This window comes from Phycodurus eques, chromosome 22 (assembly GCF_024500275.1).
Source record: "Phycodurus eques isolate BA_2022a chromosome 22, UOR_Pequ_1.1, whole genome shotgun sequence".
In the NCBI taxonomy this organism is placed as follows: Eukaryota; Metazoa; Chordata; class Actinopteri; order Syngnathiformes; family Syngnathidae; genus Phycodurus; species Phycodurus eques.
Window position 1 is genome coordinate 6,425,895 of NC_084546.1, and position 27,004 is coordinate 6,452,898.

General features: G+C 39.1%; 1 protein-coding gene across 3 annotated transcripts in view; it reads right to left on the minus strand.

Moving 5' to 3' along the window:
- Positions 1–27,004, minus strand: part of asb13a.2 (ankyrin repeat and SOCS box containing 13a, tandem duplicate 2) — a 107,429-nt gene that overhangs the window by 72,021 nt on the left and 8,404 nt on the right. The window contains exons 8-10 of one of the 3 annotated variants that reach the window (XM_061667546.1): positions 26,455–26,508; positions 25,049–25,157; positions 22,424–22,479 (exon numbers count right to left, since the gene is read on the minus strand). The gene's annotated coding sequence lies outside the window, so the exon portion shown is untranslated. Of the gene's footprint in view, positions 1–21,174; positions 22,480–25,048; positions 25,158–26,454; positions 26,509–27,004 lie in introns of those variants that run through there. The other 2 variants (XM_061667544.1, XM_061667545.1) reach the window with 2 other exon arrangements.

A 27,004-nucleotide genomic window follows, 5' to 3' on the forward strand; every position in this document is an offset into this window, starting at 1 on the left:
GTATTTGTATTGTTGAGTTCAATTTATCTGAACACACACATTTTATAAATATTTGTTTTCCCAGATTTGGACTCAACAGCACAATAGCAGTAAAAAGCAACAACAACAACTGCGACAAATTAAAATTTGTGCGCTTGTTTCATTCTCAAATGGAATTCTTCAAACTTTCACCATAGATCAATAAACAACACATTAAAAACCTCTGCTCCATAGCTAAACATTTAATACCTACTCCAATTGTATATACCTGTATTTATGAAAAACAAAGTTTTGCACTTGTGCCAACAGCACTTTCTAATCAGCATTCTTGCATTCTCAAATCATATTCTTCAGACTTTCAGCAACAGACTTTCAAAACAGCAAGACCAGTTTGTGATTAAGAGCGAAACACAGGTAGTACTTTAAACATTTGGGCAGGTTGCACGACAGAGGGTAAATCTGTGTTGTCTGAACACTCCTGACAAGAGCCGTTGCCCACAGTTAGCGACGCAAGATTGCATGTTTCGTACTGACGTAGCTTGGGTGGTCCAAGGCTGACAAACGTGAGATGCTCATTTCTATCGTTCTGATTTCCTGAGAAACCATGAGAAGTTTATTCAAGCCAAAAGTTCGTTATTTTAAGCCTAAATGGTTTCCAATAGTTCACTTTTAGTACACAGACAAGTTCATGTACACAGCACTTAAAAACGTGCATTTGATATATTGGATGAAAATCAACGATACCCCCACTGTACAAGAACTGGAGTGCCTTCGTTATCCGGCGCAAGTGCGACATGCAGCTCGCTAGCCAGATATGCATACACCCCAAAAATGCAATTCAGATAGTTCACCTGTGTGGCCGTTTAGAGCGCCTCGTTGTTAGCTGTGAGTGTGTGTCATGCAGAGAAAGGCGGAATACTGAGGAGGGGGGTGGGTTATAAAAGAGTCTGACGTGTGGACCAGGTCTTCGTCCCGGTTTATCAACTTTAGAAGATATTTATTTCACTTTGCAGAGACTTGAAAGAATTGTTTAAAAGGTGTAATTACAGCTATGTAAACCTGCATGGGGATTATAACTTAAACTGCACTTAATTTTACTTCATGAAATCAACTTTGCTTCCCTGTATGTGGGTTCTTTTTTGATCTAACTGGAAAACATTCATGCAAGTGCAATATTAGCAGCCTAATCAATAACGAACAACTCAAAAATGTATGAATGTATGAACAAAGTGAATGATTAATGAAATAATAAAAATCAAAGCTTTGTTATTGTTCAGTTCCGGTGGCATGTTCGACCTGCTGCTGACCTCCTGGAGGTGACGCACTCTCAGAGCTGAAAGACGCCCAGTGAGGTGTTTGTGTCAAGCTTAACGCATAAATTACGCCACGAGAAGTAAACTTCACATCTTGTTCTTTTTAGTTACACAAGCTGCTGTTCTTTTATTACAAATGAGATATCGCAACAGCATTTGAGACGAAGCCAAAGGCTCAAAAGAGATCGTGTTTTGATGTTTTGGACCGGTGAATTGGAGCTGCTCAAACTACAGTGATCTACAGGACCTGATGGAGTGAGTCACATTTGTGTTGTGAAATCACGCGTTCACTGACATGATTGTAAGGCGGCAGCGTATGTGCGCTTTTGACATCTTTCTCATGGGAAAATAGCCAGCACACACACAATAGTGATGTCATTGACCTGCCGTGTATTAGGGCGACAAAGGCTCTTTTGTGCCCGGGCAAACACATTTTACACACATCTTCCTGTGTGGCTCACGTGAGCAGAGTGAATTGACTGCATATGTGTCTTTCCAGTAGGGAGGATTGGGGGGAGGGGAGACAAGGGGGGCTTGCACGGGCCATTTATCACCGGTTTGTTGTGTCATTCGTCAAGGCGGGAGGGGAGCGAGAGCTGCTGTGTTGTCACTTAGTCACCTCTCACTTTGGAAGGCCAGTTTAATGAAGCAAATCAGGCTGGGTCGCGTGGCGGTCAACGGATTTCCCAGTCGAGGAATTTCGAGCATTTGACTTTGAAAACAAAGCAGTACCTGAACATGGACTGATCGTTTGGATTCTCAGAGAGTGTATTCATGGGCATGGCTTGACTTTTTTTATTTTTTTTTTGTCTTAAATTGCAAGCCAAATTAAGAGCACAAGATGATGGCAGCCAACTTCATAATAAGCAGGAGTGAACAATTCTTCAAACAAGAGGATGAGTGTGCGTGCTTCGAGTTGTTTATCGCCACTCCCAGTTGAAGTTAACTGTTAAACTAAATAAAACAAAGAAAACAAACAGAGACACGTGTATTTAACAAAACTACATAATTTGCCTTACAAATGTTTGCTGTTTTAATGCTCAAACAACGGGAAGCGCCACAGACCGGCGAAAAAAACAAGTGCCCATATATTGGTAGTCACAAACTGTGCTGAACTGTAGCAACACATCTAGACAGAAAATATAATAATACTCACTTTAGCCTATGCGAAATCAACGAATATTGCAAATTAGTTGAAACGGTATTTTGTGTTTCATTATCAAATCGACAGTACATGTCGTATGTCTGGATGTATTATACAGTGGACCCCACTCGTGGTCCAGCACCCATGGATTCACTTATTCGCAATTTTGTTTTCCCAATTCGTTCAAATTTTCTTTCCTTTTTATATTTATTTCTTTTCTTTGGGGGGGGGGGGGGGAACCAACCCTGAAAATGCTAATTGACAGTTTATCCCAGCTTATTCAGGAATTTTTGGGTAAAAAAAATTATAAGAACGATAATTTTCACTGCAATTATAATGTGCGTCAAATACCTGAGAATTTTCGCTATTTGCAGTCCAGCCGAGTCCCTATCCCCCGCGAAAACTTTTGTTTCTTTATATTTTAATTAATTATTTTGCTTTTTTTTTTTTAATCCAGTACTGTAGTGTGCTGTTTTTCATAGTAAAAAAAAAAACAAAAAAACACCACATTTGTTTATCGTCTATAATAACGTAAAATAGCACTGTACTGTGTGAAAAAAAACATAAAAACAATTCAAAAGGATGGTTTTATAAAGAATGATTACAGTATATTGAACTAGAGCCTATACTAGCTGACAAACAAAACTCGAGGTCATCACAAGACTCACATGATCTCAAACAGGCAATTGACCCCAATGTTAACATGACAATACAATCTCACGTTCAACTTTGAAAACGATGCAGTCTGTACGCCAGACCAGTAGTTGGCAACACTACACAGAATGCCATTGTCACCGCCGTTAATAAGATGTTTAACATTATTTATCTTAGTAGTCTGTGTGTGTTTTTTAACAGTATTTGAACTACTGCGATGTAATAGAATTTGTCCCTCGTATAGCTTGTGTAGTTACAGTACAACTAACAGAGAGCAGCATATTCAGGTCAGCACGTCCCTCACGCACACGACAACAAGGCAGCCGAAGCGTAACAAACCAATGCAAATAAAAGAATGAAGTGCACCAGGTGATAAGGACGTGCAGATTCATGGGATAATGTCAGGACGATAACGTGGATGATAAACAGCACACGCTCCTCATTATTATCAATGTGTACCTGTGAGGCAGCAGGTTTCATTTATTTTAAACCGTCAAAAGTCCAACTTTGTGTCTTTTGGCTGCAGATGAATGGTAGCATAACCCAAACACAGATGGTGAGCAAACAAAACTGGGGTCAAAACTCTCTTGTTTTATAATCTATTTCAATAAACCATCATATCTTACTTAAAGCCCTCAGGTAACTCAAGATGTGGACTATTGTTACATTTACATACACAATGATCAACAATGCTTTAACAATGTAGGGAACAGATAAATATCAATATGCAATATTTTATGTCAAGTCGAAAGGGACAAGAGAACAATGGGCACAACAACAGCCATATCAACAACATTAAATCTCTGCATGTGTTGATGTTTTCAAATGATCACTTCTACACTGGTCACTGGTGAGCTATTTTCAGAACAGCATAATGAAGAGGACTGTTCAAATACCATTCTTATTGAACCAGGATGGATCAAACACCTGTTGTGCTCTTCAGCTCCTTGTTCGCAACTTGTACAAGAATTACTGAACAGTTGGACATGAAAGGTTTAGAGGACGTCAAATTAAGTTAACTTTTTTGGGAGCATTGTAGTGTAGATTACATTTGCGAATATCTTTTGGATTTCATTTTTTTAATGCTGTTTTCCATTGCGGACCATGCAGAGACAATTTCTGTTCAGGGACAAAGCAGCCTTGACAAGTCAAAGTTTGTGAAGTCATTTCAGAGTGGAGGAGGAGGAAATGGTTTCGGGTTCTGAGAGTTGAAACTGCCATGCAGGTTCTTATCTCTCTGGGCCAAAGGCTAACATGTCTCACAGCATGCAGCACTGATGGAGCCGGGCCCCTCCATCACATTCTTGCTTGCTTCCACCTCACATTTTGTGTTGTGTTTTGTGTTGATTATGCTATTTCTGTGGGACGTTGTGCACGCAATAGCAACACTGCTGGGGTTAGTGTGGTCTAAGCATCCAGTTTGTTTTTAGGCATTTTCACAGCATCCTGTTACGGATAGACTTTTGCAAAGAAAAGTGCATTTGAAGTGGCCCTATGAAGCTGCATTCCTCACTAATCCAGAGACGACCTGCGCTGATCTCCATAGAATGAACCGAAAAAACAGAGGGCGGTAGGGCGGTTCATTCATTAAGCCTCTGTTTATACATAGCACATGTATATTGTTAATGTCAGGAAAGAATATACAAAGTAAAATTTATCATGAGCTAAACAGCCTACCTTGGCTTGTAAGGCTAAGGGTGGTTTCAACTTACCAAAGAGAGCGTCGAGGGGCAATTGTACTGCAAACTGAAGTCGACATAACATTTTCCAAGGAATTAGAGGCACACGTGAGCATGTGTCACTGCAATTTGTCTTAGAATTTACGAGGTTTACACAAAAATAGAAATGATGTTTTGTTTTGGAACGATCACGTTGTACCACCACGCCATGTACACTTTTTTTCCACTGGGCAACAATGATGATGAGACCAACATTGTACTACAATTTTGTTTTATTGAGAACTCAAAGCGCTAGGTACTTTTCACATGGCCCAAGTCTAGAATCAGGCTCCTTACAAAGAACAAAGAAACAAGTGTACACCTTATGAGCAAGGCATAGAAAAACTCCAGAACCAGGCCTCAGTGTGGGGCAGATGTCTACCATGTTTTCCCAATCCTTCCATAATCAGGAAATGATCTGGGTAGGGTATCTTGAATGGAACTTTAGCTCATTGTCTACAGGGTGTCCCAAAAGTCACTATACACTTGCTTTTTTTCTATTTCGTTACAGGTATGATTTGGAAAGACCAGAGGCCATAAGCATTTGACAGCTTATGTTTTGCCATTTTTGTAAGCATATTATTGCCTTGCCCATGGCTTGCTAATTGACATTCAAAGTGTGTTGCAAGATCGACACCTGGCAAGAAGATTTTTTACCATCCGACTGCATTTCAGCGGCAGTTTGAGAAGCTTTATGGCGTCACACTGCTCCATTGCGTAGGACAATCTATTGTGCACTATCCATACTAAGGTTCTCAAAAGATCTGTTCTTCACAAACCTCGCAGCCGATGGTGCGAACCTCTCCGAGCAGACGTTCACGCAAAGCCAGGCAAAGTCTATGTGGAGGGCTACACTGGAACTCAGCATCCATAAATCTCGATTTGGTAGCTTCTTCGGATAGCAATAAAGCTTTACTCGTACCGACTTTGTGTTGTTGAGCATCACAATCTTTGCCTTGAACACTTTGAACAACCTGAAGTCGTTACGGGTAAAGCTTTATCACTCTCTGAAGCATCCGTTGAATTGAACATTTGTTGATGCTGAGTTCAAGTGCAGTCCTCCGGATAGACATTCCCTGGCTTTGCGCCAACGCCTGCTCGAGAAGTTTGGTATATTCATCGTATGTAACAAACCTCATCATGCTAATGTAAATAATACAAACAGAGGTCCAAGAAGGTAAATATGATAGTGTGGAAAACTGCGACCTCAAAGCTGGCGACAGTTCCGATGAACTCTGAAACAGGTAGAGGAGAGCAAGACAGTCGATGCTATGGCAAAATTCTGAATTTGAAAGCTCTGGCAATAGCTCATAAGGTTCATCTCGTTTACTTCCTGAAACCAAATTTTCACATCTATTGCAAAAATAATTGTCTTCAAGGTCAGCCAAAAAATCCTTACAAAGTGATCGGAGCCTTAACATTCACCTGTGGAAAGAGAACTGCCAATAAAAACACAAATGTCCACAATTTTTTTTTCCAAGGCCGAGTGTTCAGTGAACCATGTTTTCAGAAAAAAAGGGGCCGCCCTAATGGCTCCGACACAGGACCCCTGCTTTTATCTCCTGTCTCATTCTTTCCATCTGAGTCCAGCACGAACAATGATACTACCGCTGGCGGTGGTGTTGACACAGCAAAAGCCGGCCTTTGATTTTCTGTCAAAGTGGGTCAAAAGACAAACACACAGATGAGAATGTAAGGAAAGGGGTGAAGGTGGTTAATGCTCACGAGACGGTTGATGGAAATAGGGACCAAAGCGCCCCACCGACTACGCCCCTTGTCAAGGGGGTATGTGGTCAAACGTGAAGCCACCCACACTGAAGAATCCACCTTGATCTATTTGACGTTATAAACAAAGCTGGGGGAGGAAGAGCGTTTCAAAAAGGTTCTATTTCAAGAATGTGGAGAAGTGCAAACTACAAATAACTTTTTGAAAGGTTGATCTCACATGCTGATTCATAGGAATGCTATTCCCCTTAGTCCTCAAGTCAACCACCATTCATTGAAGTTGGGATGAATTTACGTCAGAGCCTCATGGCTTTGAGGTCGCGGATTAATTGAATACTCTAAAAAGCTCACAGGTGTGAATATAAGTGTGAATTGTTGTTTGTCTCCAGGATACCCCTGCGACCAGTCCAAGGTACTGTATACTCCGTATCTCTCAGTCAGCTGGGATAGGCTTCGTAAGTCAAACCTCGACTTAGGGGTGACCTGACTTCAGAGTTTTTCGAGCAGTCGTTGGAACGATTTGTTTTTGTCTTGAGTTGTGAGCCAAATCTTAAATTACTAGTGCATTGTGTATTCAACCAAACCACAGTAACTTTGACTTGCGAAAGTCTGCTACCTTCATGCTACCACACAATACAAAACACCATAGACAGGCTAACAAAACTACCATCAACGTTGTGGTTATTATAAACCTTTAAACAACATATTTGAACAAGGGCGGTCATCATCTAATCTACGTATAATATGTCTGAATGCATTATACTGCACGGCATTTCTATTCAGTTCAATGCGTTTTGCGTAACGAGCATTCGACAGGTCATCAAAAATGAGATTTTATCCCTAACAGTTAAGCCATTAGTTGTACGCGTAGAACATTGAGAATCACTGCTACAGAAAATGGATGTTAATGCTGGTTACACATAACTACACACAAATGACAGCTTTTACAGTATAGAAGAGGCTATTGTGTGTAAAGGGATAAACCGTTGCGCCATATGACAAATGATATGATCAAAATTTCAGCCCGCATCACAGTTGCAATATGATGTTAAACCATCATTATCTTTACTTTCCTGTTTTTGGACACATGGTAACAAATGAACCACTGATCAAGTGCAAGCCCCTTTTTCGCCACGAACTACTGAGACTGCAAGTGTCCCTAATTTGAAAGTTGCAGCGAGCTTAAGGAAAAAAAACGCTCTTTCAGTGCTTTCACTAAGCCTTGCTTGCTGACTCCTGCACCTATACAGGGTGTGTATAGCCTGTGCACCTAGATCAAGACCTGGTGAACCGTTTGGACGAGCAAGACCATCATAGTGTCTTTTGGTAAACAGTCATCCACCGCAGGAGTCAATTAGCACTTCATCTGAAGAGGTCGACATGCACTCCCTTCCTTCATGTGCTTCCTGAGGAGAGAAGCTCAGGGGTGAGTTAAGTGTGCACAGCAGTAGTCTGGGGCCCCTTGACCCAGTTCTCACCACAGAACCCCATGACTGCAAAAATAATGAAGACTTTGACTTTCTTTTGCCTTTTCTTCATATGGTCCCGTTATTCTGACGACGTGCACTTCATAAGTGCCATTTTGAATTAAATGAAATAGAATGTCTGAAGTTCACAAAAAAATGGTTAACTGTCGGAAACTTACTGATGACCTGCAGTTGTGTGCACTGCTTGTGCAAACACAGACATGGTCTGACACTGCTTATTTGTATATTTTGTTTTGGGCTTGGCTTTTCATTTTAATGAAATGAATGTATTTATTGACAAATTACTGAAGTCCAGTGTTTACTGGACCTAACTGTCCCATGAGGTTAATTATTTCTGTCTATAAAATTGAGTTATAATGGAGTCATAGACACAACTTTCTGTCTTAGCTCAGTGAAGAGCATCATTTGACTTGAGTCTACATTTTTCCAGTTTTTCCAGTTTCTTCATCACTCCTTTGGCTCGTCCCATCTTTCTCTCCAGTCATGTGTTTGGCAGCTGTGATCTGGTCAACCTCAGCTCTGTAATTTGGATTTTTGCACATTTTGGAAGCGTCTATTTCTCTCCGTCACGTGCTCGCTCGTACAGTTTTCAAGCTGTCGGACGTGGCTGCAGCAGGTCAAAGCGACCGTTGCACTACCGCCCAACGTCATCTGAAGATTGCCTCGCCCCGTTTATGTCTTTGTACACATAAATGTTCTTCAGTCTGTCATTAATATCTCATTTGGAGCGAAGGAAATTACAATATTGTCACTGTTGGGTGCAATTCTCATATCTCCAAAAACATTCTTTTTCAGATTTTGTTTGTTATTATACATTGTCCCATTAATGTTCTCAAGTTCTTTTTGACACCTTAGATTATTGGTTAATAATTTGTAAAAATAACATACTGACCAGCAGTATCGCTTTGTGCAAAAAAAATAATTGCTATTAAAGGATGCAATGCAGCTGTTAACTGTTTTAAAGTGAGTATTGTGGGAGACAGCGTGACCATTTCCCTTTATGAAAAAAATGTGACTCTTCTATACTCAGTAAATCATTTTTGACAATTTTCGTATTCACTTCAAGGTCCATCCGACTTCTCAGGCGTGTTTATCATTTTTAATCTGAAGATAATTGGCAGCATGTGTTTGCCAATCTAGTTAAAGTTCTCTTGGTGTTGCCTGCTGTTCTGACAGGAAAACGATGTCAGCACTATTCTTCTTTAATTTCAGTTCAATTTTAAGATTGGAAAATAGCTGCATGTCATTATGTTTTTACGGCCGCTTGGGCAATGAGCTGACAGGAAGTTTAGGTCTCCATATTATCTCTCGATGCGATGCAATTTCCTCCCTTAAAAATGTTTGCTTGAGAGCACTTTGCGTTATGCATTTCTGCATCAGTTAATATGCTGGTTGTGTGCGTATATATTTTGTGACGCATGCATGGAAGCTAATTGGCAATCCCCAGTTTTATGGTTTGGGGATTTATTTATTTTTTTTTAACTCCCATGTGCTCATTCCGCTCTTGTGTTTCTGTGCTTAGTCTGTTATAAACCACTGGTAACGCCAGAAATGCTCAATTCTATTTGTCAAAGTCATTTATGTGGACTTCGACTGAAGCAAAAATACTAATTTGCGGCTCTTGGTGGCTTTGAATGATCTCTGAATACACTGCTGAACATCTCCCGAAGCAGAAAACTGGATGAAATCTGAAACATGGACCATCGGTAACCATGATCTTTGAAGACTTTGCCTCCCTGAAAAGTCTTCCAAGCATCAATGTGTATTTTAAATAATCACCGGACTAGTGAAAGAGGGTCTCCTTGGAATCCACTCATCCCAATAATCCTGCCTAAAGTCTTCACTTGTCTGATAGATGATGCTGAACAAAGGCTGACGTCCAAAACGTTCCGGCATGCGGTGAAGCTGCAATCAAAAGATGGCGAAATCCCAACAGGCGTTTTTTTTTTGTCGCGTGTCATTTTCCAAAGTGAAAACTTTGTCCCCTGAACGTTTCTCCTAAAGGTCGGCAAAAGACACCGGGTCCAACGCGGCCACAGGGATGACGCCTTGTGGTTGGAATGTTCCACCCGTTTGTGGCTTTGTTTGGCAGGAACCGGTTGTAACAGAGATCCCCCGACGATGGTTTAGCGAGTGGTCCCAGGAGACAGTGGGAGATGGAGTACAGCCACATCATCAACCACAAACAAGAAACGGGAATAGTGGGGATTTATTCTGCGCTTCGCAGCTCATATGGTTAAAACTCCCCATTATGAATCAACTTCATTGTTTTAGTCAGTTACGGTTTGCTGTCTTAACAATGTGGCCTCTGGGTTACGGTGACCAGACACCCTCCTTTCCCCACCTGTCAATTAGGGCCTAAATATGTCATAAAAAAATCAGGCAACGGAGATGAACTAAACTGTATTCATCATGAACTGAATAGTATTTATCCTGCTCATCCCCCAAAAAATATTTACATATATTTGGAGTATTATTATTTTAAAACTTCATTAGTGATTTTTTTTTTTTCTTTTTCAAAGTGACTCAGCTGATTGGTGGGGCAGTGCCCTGTTGCCCTCTATTGACCAACTTTCCGCCGATAGCGCTAGAGCTTGGTCGGTCACATCCATCACGCTTCATTGGTCACGCTACGTGCCAATCATTACACATTGTGTTAATTATCAAAAAGGGATTGTGTTGAGGGGTCATTCAAAATATTGCATTGTTTCCATCCCAAAACTTTGAAACCGATTTGTCTATCATATCCAATTGTTATTCATCTGTAAAGCTGATACAGTGCTGAACTTTCAGATTCACTACTTATTTCCATAACGAAAGCCGACATATTGGAAAAGAACCGTGAGATTGTTCTTTGGTTAATATTTTTGTACTAAGACCGCTATGACTAATAAGCGGTGTTCTTTTTCTTAATGTGAAGTGTAAAGTCTAAGTGCCTGTCTGCTGACGCCTGAGAGTTGTTTTTCTTTCTTCTTGGGTAAACATAGTGCAGTCTGCACTAATAAGGCTGACACAGCGAAATTTAATTGGTCTTTCGTTTTGCATGCGCTACCAGACACTGAATGGTGTCTTTTCATTGCTTCCAATCACATTTAATTGACTTGAATTCATTTCCTTTTTAGATTCCCTAACTTAATTGTGTGACCTGAATATTGAAATTACGCACAGTTACAGTATTTCTTCGGCCCCTTTGTAATGCAAACAGCAGACGTTTTTAAAGGCCGTGGCAGTCTAACATGCGACTTATAGCAGCCATTTAGTTTCCTGCTTCTCTGAGGGTAGCAAAACGGACCCGCAGATCTGGCAAAGACACTCTCACTCACTCATACACAGCTTGTTTTTACATGTGTATTCTGCGATTATGTGCCACACCACAACGACCACTAAGAGCGATTCGGTTTCTTTACCAGCAATTTCTTTTTCCGTGCGTCGCATCCAAGTTCGATATAATTCACGTATGAATGAAAAACCCCGGAATACACAAGTTTTACAATCTCACCACGGTATGTAATGTATGATGTGGTCATTTTCAACAGGCTTGTGGGAAAGTGAACATATGTGTTACATTCATGAGAATAGTGCCCCACTTTGCCTTTTGGTTTTCCACTGAATTTTATGGGTTTACGCAGGATTCTGTTATTAAAGTTCACACAATTGTGCCTTTTAGTCCACCAGTATGGATTTGTTTTTACATAAAACCTCGCCTAAAGCTTCCATAATGTGCTATTAATGGGTCGTCTCGAAGGCCAGGTGGGTGATGACATCATTGTGACATCATGGTGAGGGGTTTTGGAAGGTTATTTAAAACCCCTTCAGATTTCCAAGTATCTTTGTAGCTTAAGTGGTCCAACTTCTGTCAACGCACATCTAAACAACAGCAGTCATCTCTGTTTGAAGTTTTTGTTGGTCTCCATTTGCCACATGATGTTGCTTTAAGTGGTTGAGTTATTTTAGGTCGGCCATTGACTCATAAAGCTTTGTGAAGACGATTCAGTCAACAACACGCGAGTTTCAAGCCACCTTTAAAACAGTTGCATCAGCCCAATTTGGTGGTTATTGTGTCGTAATGATTGACATGGACACACACTGAGTGACATCACGGCCAATCAGTGGTGTGTGTTTCAGGATTGACCTGGAGATGACTCAATAATTGCATGAACATGGACATAATGAGATTACAGTCAAACCATTCAAGAAGGCGGGACTTAAACAGAAATGCAAGCCAAACTTTCATGTCGACTGAGCAATGACGAGTGAGTAACATTACTGATCAATGACGTAATGATGACATTACATGTAGCCCAGCCAATGAGATACCAGCGAACCTACGAGTTTTTCGAGAGACGATCCGTCATTTGGACGATTTTTTGCTTTGACTCGAGCAAACATTTGAATTTGAACTGTAGCTTACAGAGTCAGTTGTGAAATTCTCCTTCATGTGTGTCTCTGTATTATACTACCTCCAGGTCGCCAAGGCGCACACCACGAGGAGCATCACAATATCCATTGAATTGAAGCAAACAATGTGGCAAAAACTGTTAATTCTTTACATTCGATTTAATCATGTCATTACTGTATGTTTTTATAAAGTTCAACATTCCAACGTGCTATTTTTCTTTTAAAAAACATTACAAAAATGTTTTGGGGGGGGGGGGGGGCAGGAAGCTGGAACGGATTAATGGCATTTCTATTAATTTCAATAGGTATAGGTGATTTGGGATGTTTGAGTAACAAACGTCGTCACGGAACGAATTCAACTCATATTTCAAGGCACCACTGGATATGATGAGTGGCGTGTAGACCTGCCAAAGACAGAACAGTCTCTACAGTCAGTAAGAGACCGTACAAGATACTATCCGGTATCCAAAGGAAAATGCAAGCTAACGCACAATCAGCCTTTCGGTCTTTTACCCAAAAACATTTTTATACCTTAAATCGATTCAGTCATTCTCCCCTTGAGAACCATTTTCTTTTTCGAAACATGACGCAAGACGTTTCTGTAGTCTCTCGCCACAGAGTGACACTGACGTCGACAAGTCAAAATTCAACAGGTAGAACAAGTTTACTTTAGTTTCTGTCTTTTGAGACAATAGCCCAAAACATCACACCGCAATGAACTTTAAGATAAACTTTATTGTTCGATAAGTGGGATTTTTGTCTCGGTCTCTTTATCAATGCGTCAGCTGTGGAAACGCAGCATACAAATACAAAAACAGTAGATAACTTCGCTGGTAACTGCATGCACCTTAATACACTACCTCACACTACATAATGATGTCAAGTTTAGTTAAGGATTACAAATGCCAATCCCATAAAACAGGTCACTTTAAAAAAAACTGCTAGCAATTTTGGCAAAGTGAGCTGGCACAGTTCCGTCGCCACACGTGTACTTATTACTACACCAGCGATTCTCTAAATGAGGGCTCCCTCTCGTGGTCAGTAAAAGAATCACTGCCCAAATACAGCTCAGTTTTATTTAACTTTGAAGTTCAATACATTTGCATTTCATCTATAACAACTGTTTGGACTACGATAATGTATTTTAATATTGGGCATGGTGGTGGTACTTGTAGAGCTACGTTTATTTTTTAAATGGTACCACCGTATGGAAAATGGATGGATGGGTGTTTTTATTTTGTCTCTATGCCTGTCTGTGGAAAAATGTCTTTCTGCAATACCGGTCCGTGTCACACAAAAAAAATAATAATACATTTAAAAAAATAATAATAAAATAAAAAAAAAAAGGTTGGCAATGACATCACCGATTAAACGACTTTGACTCAACTTTCATCACATTATGGTTGACTCCAAAAAATCTCAAGCTGTTCAACCCCTACTCCTGAAAAAAGGCAAACATTTATTTCTGGAAAATTCTCAACTCCACATTTTACAAGCATTTGGACTTTGGAAGTTCAACCAGTTGCCGCTATGAAAAGCCTCCAGGTCTCTCAACGTAATGTTGGACTGCGCGTCTGACATAACAAATGGAATTAAGCATCTTGGCAAAGCACATGTTGGACGGAGTGTGCGAGGAATTGTTCGAAATAGCCGTTTCGGCGCTAGACGTGGTCGTGCTCGCCAACGGTGACGTTCAACTTCCCGTCACAGCGCTCATTACCGATTGCCTCTGGACATTTATTCGGGTTTGCAAAATAGAAGCGCCAGAGTAACGAGTCAACCTTGACCCTGACCTACAACTCACAGAGCGCACACATCTGGCGTTCGGGGCGCTAAATCACGGATCAAAGGGATCCAGAAGAACACTGGATTAGTCTGCGTTGTGTCATTGTTTCCGTACAGACTGAGCAAAGCGTGTAAAAGTAGCAGGTGAGGTCCGCCCAAAAAAAGCTAATGGATGCTACGAAATCCAGCAGCTGTTTTCCCTCAGGAACATATAGACTGGCTGAAAAATGGACATATTCAACTATGTATTGTCGATCTGACAAGGGGAAAAGTATACCAGCGTGTATTTCATAGAAACTGATGAGTAAAAAAAAGAGCTACTCTGGCAACATATACCAATGCAAAGAAGGGGATGAATTAGGGTTTTGAGAGTAGCTGTGCACACAAGTTTGGAGGTAAAAAAGTACCAGTCTTTAATCAATTTTTAGCCCCAGTCTTTAAGTAATTACTAGTTGATTGATGAAGTTCATTACCCAGTCTGTGGCCAGGGGCTTGGTTCTCCGGGAAAGTGACTTTCGCATCCTTAGCGGGTCACATGAAGCAAAGCAGCATGCAATTATCTGGAGAACGACGAAATAAAAAGACTTTGATTGTAGTGTTGGCTCCACATGGCTGGTGCTGCTTCCTCCTTGCCAGGAAGGGCTCTTAAGCGTGCAGCTAAAAGAAAGAGCTTCATTTTCAAATTTTTGGGGCTGAATTTTTGTCATTTTTTCCCCAATGTGCAATTTGTCTTACCAATAATACATGAATGTTTATTTTTCATATCTATATTTTGATGTTATTAAAATTCCAAATGCCTTTTTTTAATGCATTTGAATTTTCTAAATTGCACGTACAGGCACATTTTGGGGTGAATAATCCATTCACTTGCATTCCAATGACTTGGGGAAAATATAAGTTTATTTTTTATGAACTTTGTAAGGTTTTGGAGGATATTTTTGGATAACTTCTTTGAATAATGCACAAATTTTAAAGAATAATAATTGTTTTTTAAAATCTCCATTTATTAAAATTAAATGTATTTTGGGGGGCCAGTTTCCATATTTCTTTGTGAATCTTAATGGCTATTTTTTACATGCATTAAAATATTTATTTCCACATTTATTAACCTTGCAAACCTTAATTGTTTTAGATTTATTTGACTCTTAAAAGGTTGTAATTCATTTTATTTTCATTTTGTGTTTTTCACCCATTTTGTTATTACATAAGGACATTTATTGGCAAATTTCCTTCATTTTCTAGTGACTAACGCCTCACATAACAAATTTTTTTGGGTGTAGTTTTTGATAACTAGTTTTTTTATATTTATTACTACCATAAGAGCATTTATTCTGCATTTATTCTTTTAAAAATGTTAAGATTTTGAAACTTTGAATAACAAGGAATGTTTTTGCCCTTTTAATATTCTTATACATTTTTCAGCACTTTTGTGAAAATTGTTTTTTTTTCACATTATTTAAGACATTGGCCTTCATTTTAAAATTAATAATGCCAGAATTTCAACTATTTCTATTATTTTTTATTACATAATTTTGCCCAAATAAAAATGTTTTGTACGGGTATCTTTTGCCATTTTCTGACATTTTTATTGAATAAAGTCATGTTAATGTCTATAGCCATTCCAGTGCTATTACAGTTCTTCCTATCTTTAAAATTTAATAGTCTTAAAAAATAAAAAAACATTTAAAATAAAAAATAAATAAAAAAGTAGAAATGCATGGTTGTAGATGCTCACAACTTATCCCATCATCCAATTGTGCATAAAACTGTCAGGTGACAATAATAAGGTCAGCTCCACGGTGGGAAATAATGTCATAAATTCATAAAAAATAAAGACATCTTTCATATGTATATTATTTTTGGCCTATGCTGAGATCTCATGTACAGATACACATAATGTACACATGTACACATGTACACATGTCATGTACACATAATCCGATTTATATTTGTCTTTCAAACTTTTTTTATGTATGAAATAAAGTTTTGAGTTAAATCTTCGGTTGTTTACCCCTGTCAAATTATTACAACAGTCCTAATACTGTCCGAAATATCAGAAACAGACACGCACAGAAGGCGTAGGCCCTAATAGTGGACAGCAGACGTTTGGTGTTTGGTGAACGTCTGCAACAGAATTATGTAACCAATGTGGTTGACAGGAAAGCAAAGTCCGGCGTAACCCAATCTGCCGCCCCTTTAAAAGCCATTAGGAAGAATGAGGAGACAGTACCAAGGCCTCGTCGTTACATAAGGTCAAATGTGGAAAAAGCGTTTTGTGTAGAATGGGAACATTTAATGTCATTTACATGTATGTCACTCACTTAAAGGGAGGGGAAGAAAGCTGCCTGACCTAAAATGTTTTATGTCATTATTCCGTCTCAGGTTTGTTTTTCTCCGTCTGATTTCATAAGCAGATTCGGTTTTCCGAAACGGCTGCGCTCGGCGTGTTTTCGGAAAATACAGAATGTGCTTAACTGACATGTGGCCTGTTTTTTTTTTGTTTTTGTTTTTTTTTCTTCAGTGTCTCACCTTTGACTTCTTGTGGCACCCCTGAGAAAGGGAGGCACCTGCCTGCACGCCACCCAACACACACACACACACACACACATGCACGCACACACACGCACACACTTCCAAACTATTTTTAACACATCTTTAGCGTGCAAATCTTGAAAGTGATCCGCTTGAGCAACCTTGGAGAATTTTTATAGTCTTGTAAAATTTTCACAGAGGGTTTTCCTTCAGAAAGTTCTATTAGAAACTTCAACTTTTTAAATGTTGCCAGCTGGCCAAACATTTTCTCTTTGCAGAACTTTTCTATTCCCATCCATCTCTTTCGTTCTACTGCAAACGAAATCTAGTAGGTCAGGTAACAAAAGTACAATGGCTCACAGTATTGCAGCGTAAACATTAGAAAACTGAAAAAGACACCACACACACACACACATACATACATAGTGAATATAAAACGTCTACACACCCCTCTTAAAATGAAAGGTTTTTGTGATATAAAAATATGAGACCAAGATTAACTTTTTCCACCACTCCTGTGACTTGTAAACTGGATAATTTTTTTTCAAAAGGGTACAAAAAAATAAACCGATAACGTGGTTGTGCACACACCCACTTATAAATAAGGTTATGGCTGTGTAAAGAATTAACTAATCACAAAGCCTACGAGAACAGCTGATCTTTATTTAGGGGTTACTCAGAGGCACATAAAATGGTGGCAGGTGTGTGCTCTCCCTTTAACTTGGATTTGAATGTGAATATGTACTGTAATGTACTGTACTGTATTGTACAGTAGCGCCTTGACGTACAAGTTTAATTTGTTCCGTGACCACGCTTGTAACTCGAAACACTCGTCATCTTCAACTACTGAAATGGATAGGGGGGAAAAAACAATCTGTTCCAGGCCCTGATAAGAACCCCAAATTTTGTAAAGTGTCTTTAATAAGAAAAATAACATTCTACAGTATATTACTTGATAAAACATACAGTCGTAGTAACACAATTAAACAGCATGCAAAGAATCGAAACGTGTGTGCATCATGATTAATTCATTGTGCGACTCTTTTTGGTGTTTGCACCCTGGCCACCAGGTGGCACAATAATACATGCCTACAGATAGAAATGAAGAAGGTCACAACTAATCCGTAAAATGCAGTAATATTAATATTTTTTTCACAGAGGATAAAGAATATATGCCAGGGAATATTATTCTGTTGTCTGTCTACATGTGTTGCTGCATGTTTCTGTTCAAATATCTATTGTCTGACGGGTTAAAACACAGCAACATCGATGTTAGTTACGTCAGCCCGTTTATGGCGTTTTGCATAGAGTGTTAGCATTAAGCCTTAAGGATTGCGTAGAGGGCAAAATTATTTGATTGTTTAAAATTATGTGTAATTCTCAACATGGAGTGGCAATACAAATTTTGAAGCCTCTTTTTTTTTTCTTGAAGGATTGTTCACAATCTTCCAAACTCTTAAGTCGGGTGGGTCACTTGTAAGATGAGATACCACTTTTGGTGACATTTTTCTTTGTGATGTGTGATGAAATTTTCCTCATACAAAATACATGCTTAGACTCATAGATTGGGAAACACTGGTCTAGACAGATCTTTCTAGGTCCCCTTCAAACACAAACAGCCCTGCACTCAGACTCTGTCATCCATATTAAACGTTTAAATGAAAACACACATTTGCCATCTCTCGTTACATATGCCAGCTTTCCGAGCTCACAGCTCCTCGTCGCAGACATCCAATACGCCCCTCCTTCTACCCAACCCCGAATGGAAAATTGCAGCCCCGTCACTGCGCGATTCCATATTTTGGAGTATCTTTCAGAGCCATCTCGATTGCCTTTGCAGGCAGATCGAGCCCGCAATGCACAGAATCCAGACATTACCCAATATCCTGAGCGAGAGCCCGGGGAGACACACACCAATTGCAAACATTGTCTTAGCCCCCCCCCCGGTCTGCAGTTTAAATCACAGGGGACGTTCATCACGCCGAATAACAATGACTCATCTCTGTGGCAATATCTGCTGCTCTTTAAGGAACATTTTTCCCAAGAAAGATTTGAATGAACAAAAGATGGGATGTAGGGACATACAATACATAATAATGAGATGATTATTAGATCAATTTGGGATAAACCCACTACATAACATATGTCATAATTCATAACCGACGTAAGAACCTGAAAATGAAATAAAACCTCAGTGGAACATTCAACCCACAAATACTCATAACAGTGGTGCCTTGAGATAAGATTTTCATTTGTTCAGTGAACACACTTGTAACTCAAAACACTCGCATCTCAACAAATCATGTTTCCCCATTGAAATGAATGAAAATGCAATTTAGCCCTCCCAGCCCCCTGAATAACACACTTAAAACATTTTATAATGTATTTTTAATAAGAAAAAAAGCACTCTACATAATAATAATAATATTAACATACTGTAATTGAATATAAAGAATTACACTGTTTGCGCGTCATGATTTCATGCATTAATTCAAGGGGCATTGTGTGTCCGTTGTGTGTGTACCTTGGACACCAGTGAACAGTATAATACATAGACAAACTACACAGATTTGATGACGGAATACACCAAGGCTGCAATAATATTAGTCCTTTGTTGCAGAGTATAAAGAACATATGCCTTTGAGTATTGTATGCTCTGTCTGCATGTGTTCCTACCGCTTGTGTTTATAAGTTGCATAAAGGTTTATAAATAGCATCACATCGATGGTAGATTTGTAAGCCCATCCATGGTGTTTTGTCTGTTAGCATTAAGATAGTATGACTAAGTTAATGTTGTTTTGGTTAAATATTCGGAAGGTTTAACTCTCTTACTTCTCTCTCTCGGTACACTTAACATTTAACGTATTTTTTGAAGAATTAGTCACAATCTGCCAAACTGCTGCTTGTTGTGACGTTCGCTGCCGCCATCTAGCATTCGTGACTCAAATTTTTGCTGGCAACTCAAGATAAAAACACATTTTTTAAAAATCATCCACGCGAATAACAACCATTGGTTCGATCGTCGTATCACATTTGCTTATGATGTGGCACTCGAAGGACTTCACTGATTTGTTGGATGATAACTGATAAACCTTCATGCATACTGTGACATTGTGCACGCAGGTTTTATCAGGTGTAGAACAACATGCTCAGAGTTAGCACATCTTTGATTTCTCCCAGCAAACCAGCAAGGGGAAAAAAATGCTAACATCGAAATATACAGGTTCCCCCACTATATTATGGTTCATCGTTCACAATTTTCTGTGAAATGTATGTCTTTCACAGACAAAAACCCACTGTATCGCAAAAAATTGCAGTTTATCATGATCATTTTTAATGGGTTTTTAAAACATTCTAACTGTAATGCCCTCGCATGTGAGAGAGTCGCAGTCACCGCTGCACTTTTTAGCCATCCTTTGAAAACTGACTCCAATTGAACGTTTCCGCACACTGTACTGCATTTGTGTAGGAAAAAACTTGGAAGACTATAAACGGCCTCCACGACCCCCAGCTGGTTGACCCCTTCTCTCGTTTCACCTCATGCTGCTAACCTGGTGCCCCTTCAGCTCGACCCCTCACACAAACACATATGTGCCATTGGATTCGTACTAAAAGTGGGTTAGCGGTGGGCTGCGGTGTTATGGTTCATTTCCAGCAATCACACTCTCCCCCGTTCCCATCCCAGCACCCTCTTATCCATCACTGATTTTCCAGTTTTCACATGGTGGAAAGTGAGAATAAGCGTTTTCCTGTGGGAAACGCGTCTATCAATTAAAGCTCTGCAGCTGTGCTACTGGTAACAGACAACCGGGGAAGAGTGCACAGAGGAGATAGCGAACCAAAGTGCTGTATCAAACTACAAGTTGGCGGTGCTACATTTAACTTTCAATCGTCAGGGTCTCTGTAGGTCAGGATGAAAGGTGAATATTCTGGAGGACCAGTGCTATAAAAGATATTTATGGATACATGCTAATAGGGTGAGGACGCTGTTTAAAACTAAGACCAAACAAGTGAGCAACGGCCCCATCTAAACAGAGCGGTGGCAGCTCGGCGTATCCCAGAAGAAACCCATCTAGTCCATTTAAAGAGCCAAGATGAAAGGCATCAAAAAGCTAGTCAACATGCTAGTGACACACATGAGTATGAATGTGTGACAGATATAGTCAACATAAAAAAAAAGCATCTTCTTGGACAACAATATGACAAAGGACATCTTATTAGGTATACCTGCACAATTTAATAGAATCCAATGCAAAATTTTATTTAAAAAAATATATATATATCTTAGTTTTGATTGATCCAGCTAACAAACAATTTGGTGTTCCTCTGGGAGTAAGTCTTTTCCCCCTTCTTTTATTACACCAAATGGCATCAGTCTCTAAAATTACCCTCATATTGATTCATCAAACCATCACTTTTTTTATTCAAATCATGAAAAAAAATCTTTTCAAATCAAATCAAAGGGATCAGGTCATACTCAACTCCAAGCATACAACAGTTTCTACTTTCCCCTGCTCTACTGTAATTCTATCTTAAACTGTCTTTACAGTATTATTTGCTGTATTTTCTATTAAATCAAAGCAGCAATTGAACTTGAATTTTGCATTACTTATTTAGTTTGCTTGTTGGCGATTCTGGTACTTCCAAGGCTTGCTTCCTTGTAGCCACAATGTCACTCAAAGGCCTCCAGCTCCAGTAGATGCGTCGTTTGTGAATAACAGGTTTCATACAAAACATACATTTGTGATAAATTCCAGAAAATGTGGCATTCCTCATGGGTCACATCTAAGTCCAGTTTGATTATTACACTACTTAGCTTGAGGCTCTAAAATACCATAAAATTGAATAATGAAAACAAAAATCTTGGTTTAGTCGACCTCCTGGCTTTAGGCTACATTAATTCAAGTCATATTTATGAGATGCCAGGTTCCAAAAGCTAGCTATCACTCTGCAAAATTAAACAAACATCCTAGCTAACTATACAATAGCCACAATTATAATATTTAACTCACCTTAACATCCTTGCACAGATTTGTTGTTTACAATGTTGTTGCTAGCTCAGTCTCTGCAGGCAAACACAGCTTTCTGATCAACACGTCACGTATATTTTTCTCTCATGGAGATTTTACTAGATGCTTTGGGTATTTTCTGTATACATTTTTTCCTAGCGTTTTTATGATAAAACCACATTTTACTCAGTAACATATTTCAAATGTAGCAAAGTGTGATACAGATTTTAAAAATGCCACATTTAATGCAAATAACATTTTGATACCTGTTTTATGTAGCCCTTCTATTGGACTGTGCATTTGTACCTACACACAAGACATCTTGGTTGTTGATACAGTTTGTCACATCGCGTTACTTTAACCATCATGTTAAGCCAAAATTCACTCAACCTTTAAAGAGCATGACATCAAGCTAAAAAAACATTTGACATGTAATCAAATATTTTCTTTGCGAGACATGTTCACATTGCAATAAAACCACATATAGCATGAGATGTCAGTCAATCAAAAACACCACATTCTCTACAGCACTGACAGTAATGACAAGAAATGCACTACACTGACAGATGAGGCAATTTATGGATAGCTACCTCGAGGCCAAATTGTTATGTGACCTGTACCGATGAACTATTGTCAATGAAGCACATTCTTAGATTATGCAATAGGAACTGTTCCTTACCTCGCCTCCTTCTGCGTTGTGCCCCCTGATGATCTGTAGACATCCTTGTACAGACTCTAAAACACAATCATATTTTCAAAGTTCAGTTATCAAGATAACACAAAATAGTATTAATATTATTGCAATACCTTTTTAAGCAAGCTTCAATCAGTTCAATAGTTTTTATAAAATTAAAAGGGCCTGATGTTTTTTCAGGACACCACCGAAAAAAATATACGCCCCTCACAGATCCCATGTTGGTCCCCTTCTATTACTGCAGCAATTGGCTCCAGTCTCTACATAATATAGTACCCTAATATTAATTTAAGAAATCAAAACCTCTTCGTTTATTACAGCTCCTGGCATCTGGCTTCATTGTTTTAAGTTAGATCTACCAGATAGGAACAACTCTGTGTCCATTGATGATAAACCATCTGAATCAGACAATGTGGTGTTCTTCAGGGATCACATCTTGGTCCCCTTCTTTTACTGCTGGTTCCAGTATCAAAAATACTGTACTTTTTGATTAATTACGGTAAAAATTGGTAGAATCCATTCACTGTCATGATGGATGGACGGATGGATGAATGGCTTGATGCATGGATGGATGGATGCTTTATTTATCCCAAAGAAATTACACACATACACATAAATACATAAACAGCAATTCACCATATAAGACAGGCAGCCAGCCAACATTAAATATTGATAAACAATTTGAATTTAAAAATGTGATGTTCCTCAGGGATCACATCTTAGTGCCCTTTTTTTATTGCACTAGTTGGCTCCAGCATCTAAAATACTGTCTTTGATTTTGATGAATGAAGACAAAAAACTAGCACAATCCATTCACTGTCATCCTAAATACTAGGGATGGGCGAGTACCGATACCGGGTATCGGTATCAGGCTGATTCCGGCCTTATTACTAAGTGTGGGCTACTTGTGAAGGTTGCCAATACCAGTCACTGATACTCTGGGCAAAAAAATAAAATAAATACAAAAAATCTGACATTAAGTAAATCCTCCTCCGGTTTAACTCCGGTTTCCTCCCATATCCCAAAAACATGCATGGTAGGTTGATTGAAGACTCTAAATTGGCCATAGGTGTGAATGCGAATGGTTGTTTGTTTCTATGTGCCCTGCGATTGGCTGGCAACCCGCCTCCCGCCCGAAGATAGCTGGGATAGGCTCCAGCAGCCCGCGAATGAAAATGGATGGATATCAAAAGTACTAGTGGTCTCGGTACTCTGCAATCGGTGAGTACTCAATTGTACCGGTAACGGTTTGGAAAAAAAACCATTTATCAAACACCCCTACTAAATACATAGCAAGGATGACATTTTAGACACTGTGAAGCACTAAAAGTTCTTGTTTTAGCTTTGTTCTTAGAAGAAGGCAAGAGGCTGCATAAATCAAATGAGCTGAATGCAGGATACAGGCCCACCCATATTAAAAATGAGGGACCTTGTGACCACAAACAGAGTTTTTTTTTTTTTTTTTTTTTTTTTAAATTAACAGTCACTTTGGGAACAGGGAGTACAAAAATAACCTTGGGCAATGTGCTGCACGCTGCTTCACAAGACTATCTGCTCACGTTGCATCCTTTTTCCATTGCACCTTTCCAACAAGCTATTGACTGAAGTACATTTCTTCAGCACAATATTCTGCTTTTAATGTCTTATTTTTAATTAATTTTAATAGTTTTGATTGTTTTGGGCAGCGTGAATGAAACTCGGAGCATAGGCCAGACTCTTCCCAGGTTGTTTTGGAGGGCATTGTGGGGCTTTTTCTTGTCAACATGAATGTCACCTTACAAATGACAGTGTTGAAAGAGCGAGACAGCCACAGGTGTAAAAGTATTCCCCTCAGCACCTCTCAGGCGCCAGGCAGATAGGCTGGGTCTAATCTTATCCCCCACTTTGCAAACTGTTATTAGACAGGAGTTGTGAGAACAGGGGTCATTGAAAACTGCAGCAAAGCTTTATAACGCCCACTTTGATGTGTGCTTGTTGAATTGCAGATTCAGAGAGGGATTAGTGTAAGATGTCATGATTTTATTGATGCCAAATCTGTAATGCAAAGGACTTGATGCACATATTTTACTCCATATACACTTAGCTTAAAGTATATACCTTATTTGTACATTTTATCTATTTGTCTCTGCTTCTGTGACGCTGCCGTACATTAACCCAGTGTGGGATCAAGATTAAAGTCTTATCTGACCTTTTCTCTACTCCCACTTTTGATGAAGATGACACATGCAAACGAACAAGGTTGTTGTTTTTTTTTTTCTTAATTTAAATGGTAAAATTATTCCAAGTCTGATTTTAGCAAAGCAAGCCACTTAACATGACAGGCACGACGTCATCAAGAATAATTATAGAGCAATTAAGTGACTAGGAGTGCATGGATTCTCACACCCAAAAATATGCAATTTACTTTAACTAAATAATAATTGTTAGTAGAAACTGAATAAAAGCTTCATATAATGACTTTTATTGTGTAAGGCTTATATTCTGTGCATGAATTTAAAAAATATAGCACCTTTATATTTTTGTTGTATATAGTTCAACGTTTCGCGCAGAAACGGATGGATCCATCATTTCAATCAGTTTCTTGTATGCAACATATACGTATACACATACATACACATAAACGCCTTCTTAGCGGCAGAGCCGCTAACGTTGGCCACCAGCTTGACAGCAAACAGCAGCATGAAGAGTCCAGTCGAGGTCCAGCAGGCAAGCGAGGCTCCTTGTGGGGTTGAGAGAAAGCAGGGTGGTAAACTCCTCAAGGTGATGCACAGAAAAGTCCGGAATGTTATGGTAGTGGTAGAAGTTAACAGCTGCTAACGGTGAGTTGCTCAACTTCAGGTACATTAAGTGCCCAACTAAAGATAGTCCTTTGCAACACAGTGTATGCATTTTAAAAGTGAGAGTAGCTATGTACAATAATGTAATAAAATGGCTTGTAGGAAAGTAGAAATGTGTATATTTTCAGGTCACTAAGCTACAGATTCATAGCATTTTTGTTCTTTTCAGTGGGGAAAATTGATTTGAGATAAGAGTGAATTGAGTTTTGAGCATGGTCTGGGAAGGAATTAAAATTGTAACTCAAGGTATCACTGTACTCTACTCAAGTAAAGCCTACATACCTGAAAAGTCTTCTTGTGTTAATGGTGTGTATCAGAAATCTTGCCAACAAGTTATCTAACGATTGTCAAATTGATGTTATGTACTATCGTCAAACATTGTGTAGCAAACATGAATTATAGTGTTTACTGAAACTATGTTTGTACCGACGCGCCACTAGCCAATCAGAAGCGACGAACAGGACAATAAACAAGGCTTTATGTAAGTTAATGAACATGTTGGGGATTTTACGACCTTGACACACCAACCTACATCCCCGCCCTTCCCTCTACTAACATACTTTACTTTTTTCCCATCGGGTAAGCGGAGCGAAAATTCCAGCACGTCATTGAGATGCAACAGGACTACCTGCAAAACATTCTGTACTTGCACTCAGCAATGTACTTCTATCTCCCAGTACATTCAGAAAGTACTGTTGGGGATTTTAGTAATTGCACGGACGAGATCGCAGGAGTACCACCAGTGGGTACATTTACTATACATCAGTACTCACACACCATGGAGTAAATGTTTCATGTGGCAACATTTGTAGTTGTTTAATTAGTGAGACCCATTTTCGGATTTAGCCATATATGCAACATTTGCAAGCTTCAATCGTAGCAATAGTTTTTGAGAAAGTTACAGGACTGATTATTTTCCAGAACTCCACCAAAAAATGTGGCGCTCCTCACGGTCCCATGTTGGTCCCCATATATTTTTCCACCAATTCGCTTCCATATCATAGTACCATAATACAGATTTTTAAAGAACCAAAACCTCATACCGTTGAACACCTCCTGGCATCCGGCAACATTAAGTAATATTTACCAGATTGTAATAAATCTCAATTGATGATAAACAATATATATATATATATATATATATATATATATCAAAGTGGTGTTCCTCAGAGCTTATACCTTCTCCTTCTTCTTCTTCTTTTCTTCTTCTTTTTTTCTTCTTCTTCTTCATTACTTTGTAAAAACACAGACAAACAGTAGATACTTTAACACAGGTAGCACAGTGGAATTAGTGGTTAGCACATCTACCTCGAGTTGCAAACCATGCAAACTTTTTTGACCCAGCCCCCTACAAGAATCAAAATCGAAAATCATTTGGAACCGGAATCGAAATGAGGAACAGGAATCGGACTGGAATCACTCAAATTTAAACGATGCCCAACTCAAGATGTCATAAGTAGTACACAGGCTCCCTCGCGTGGTAGGCAAAATAATCACTGCATATGTACAATTCTGTGATATTTAACATTTAAGTTCAATACATTTAATCTTTAATAACTGTTAGTTCTTAAACATATATTTAGGTATCTTTATGCAACTTTAATTTGCTAAATACATTTTAATTGAATCATTATTTCGGCACTGTATATTATTTGTGAGAACAGCACAAGAAAAGTCCATTCCTGGGACATAGAGAACCAAGCAGGTTTGCTGAGCCAGCATGCGTCAC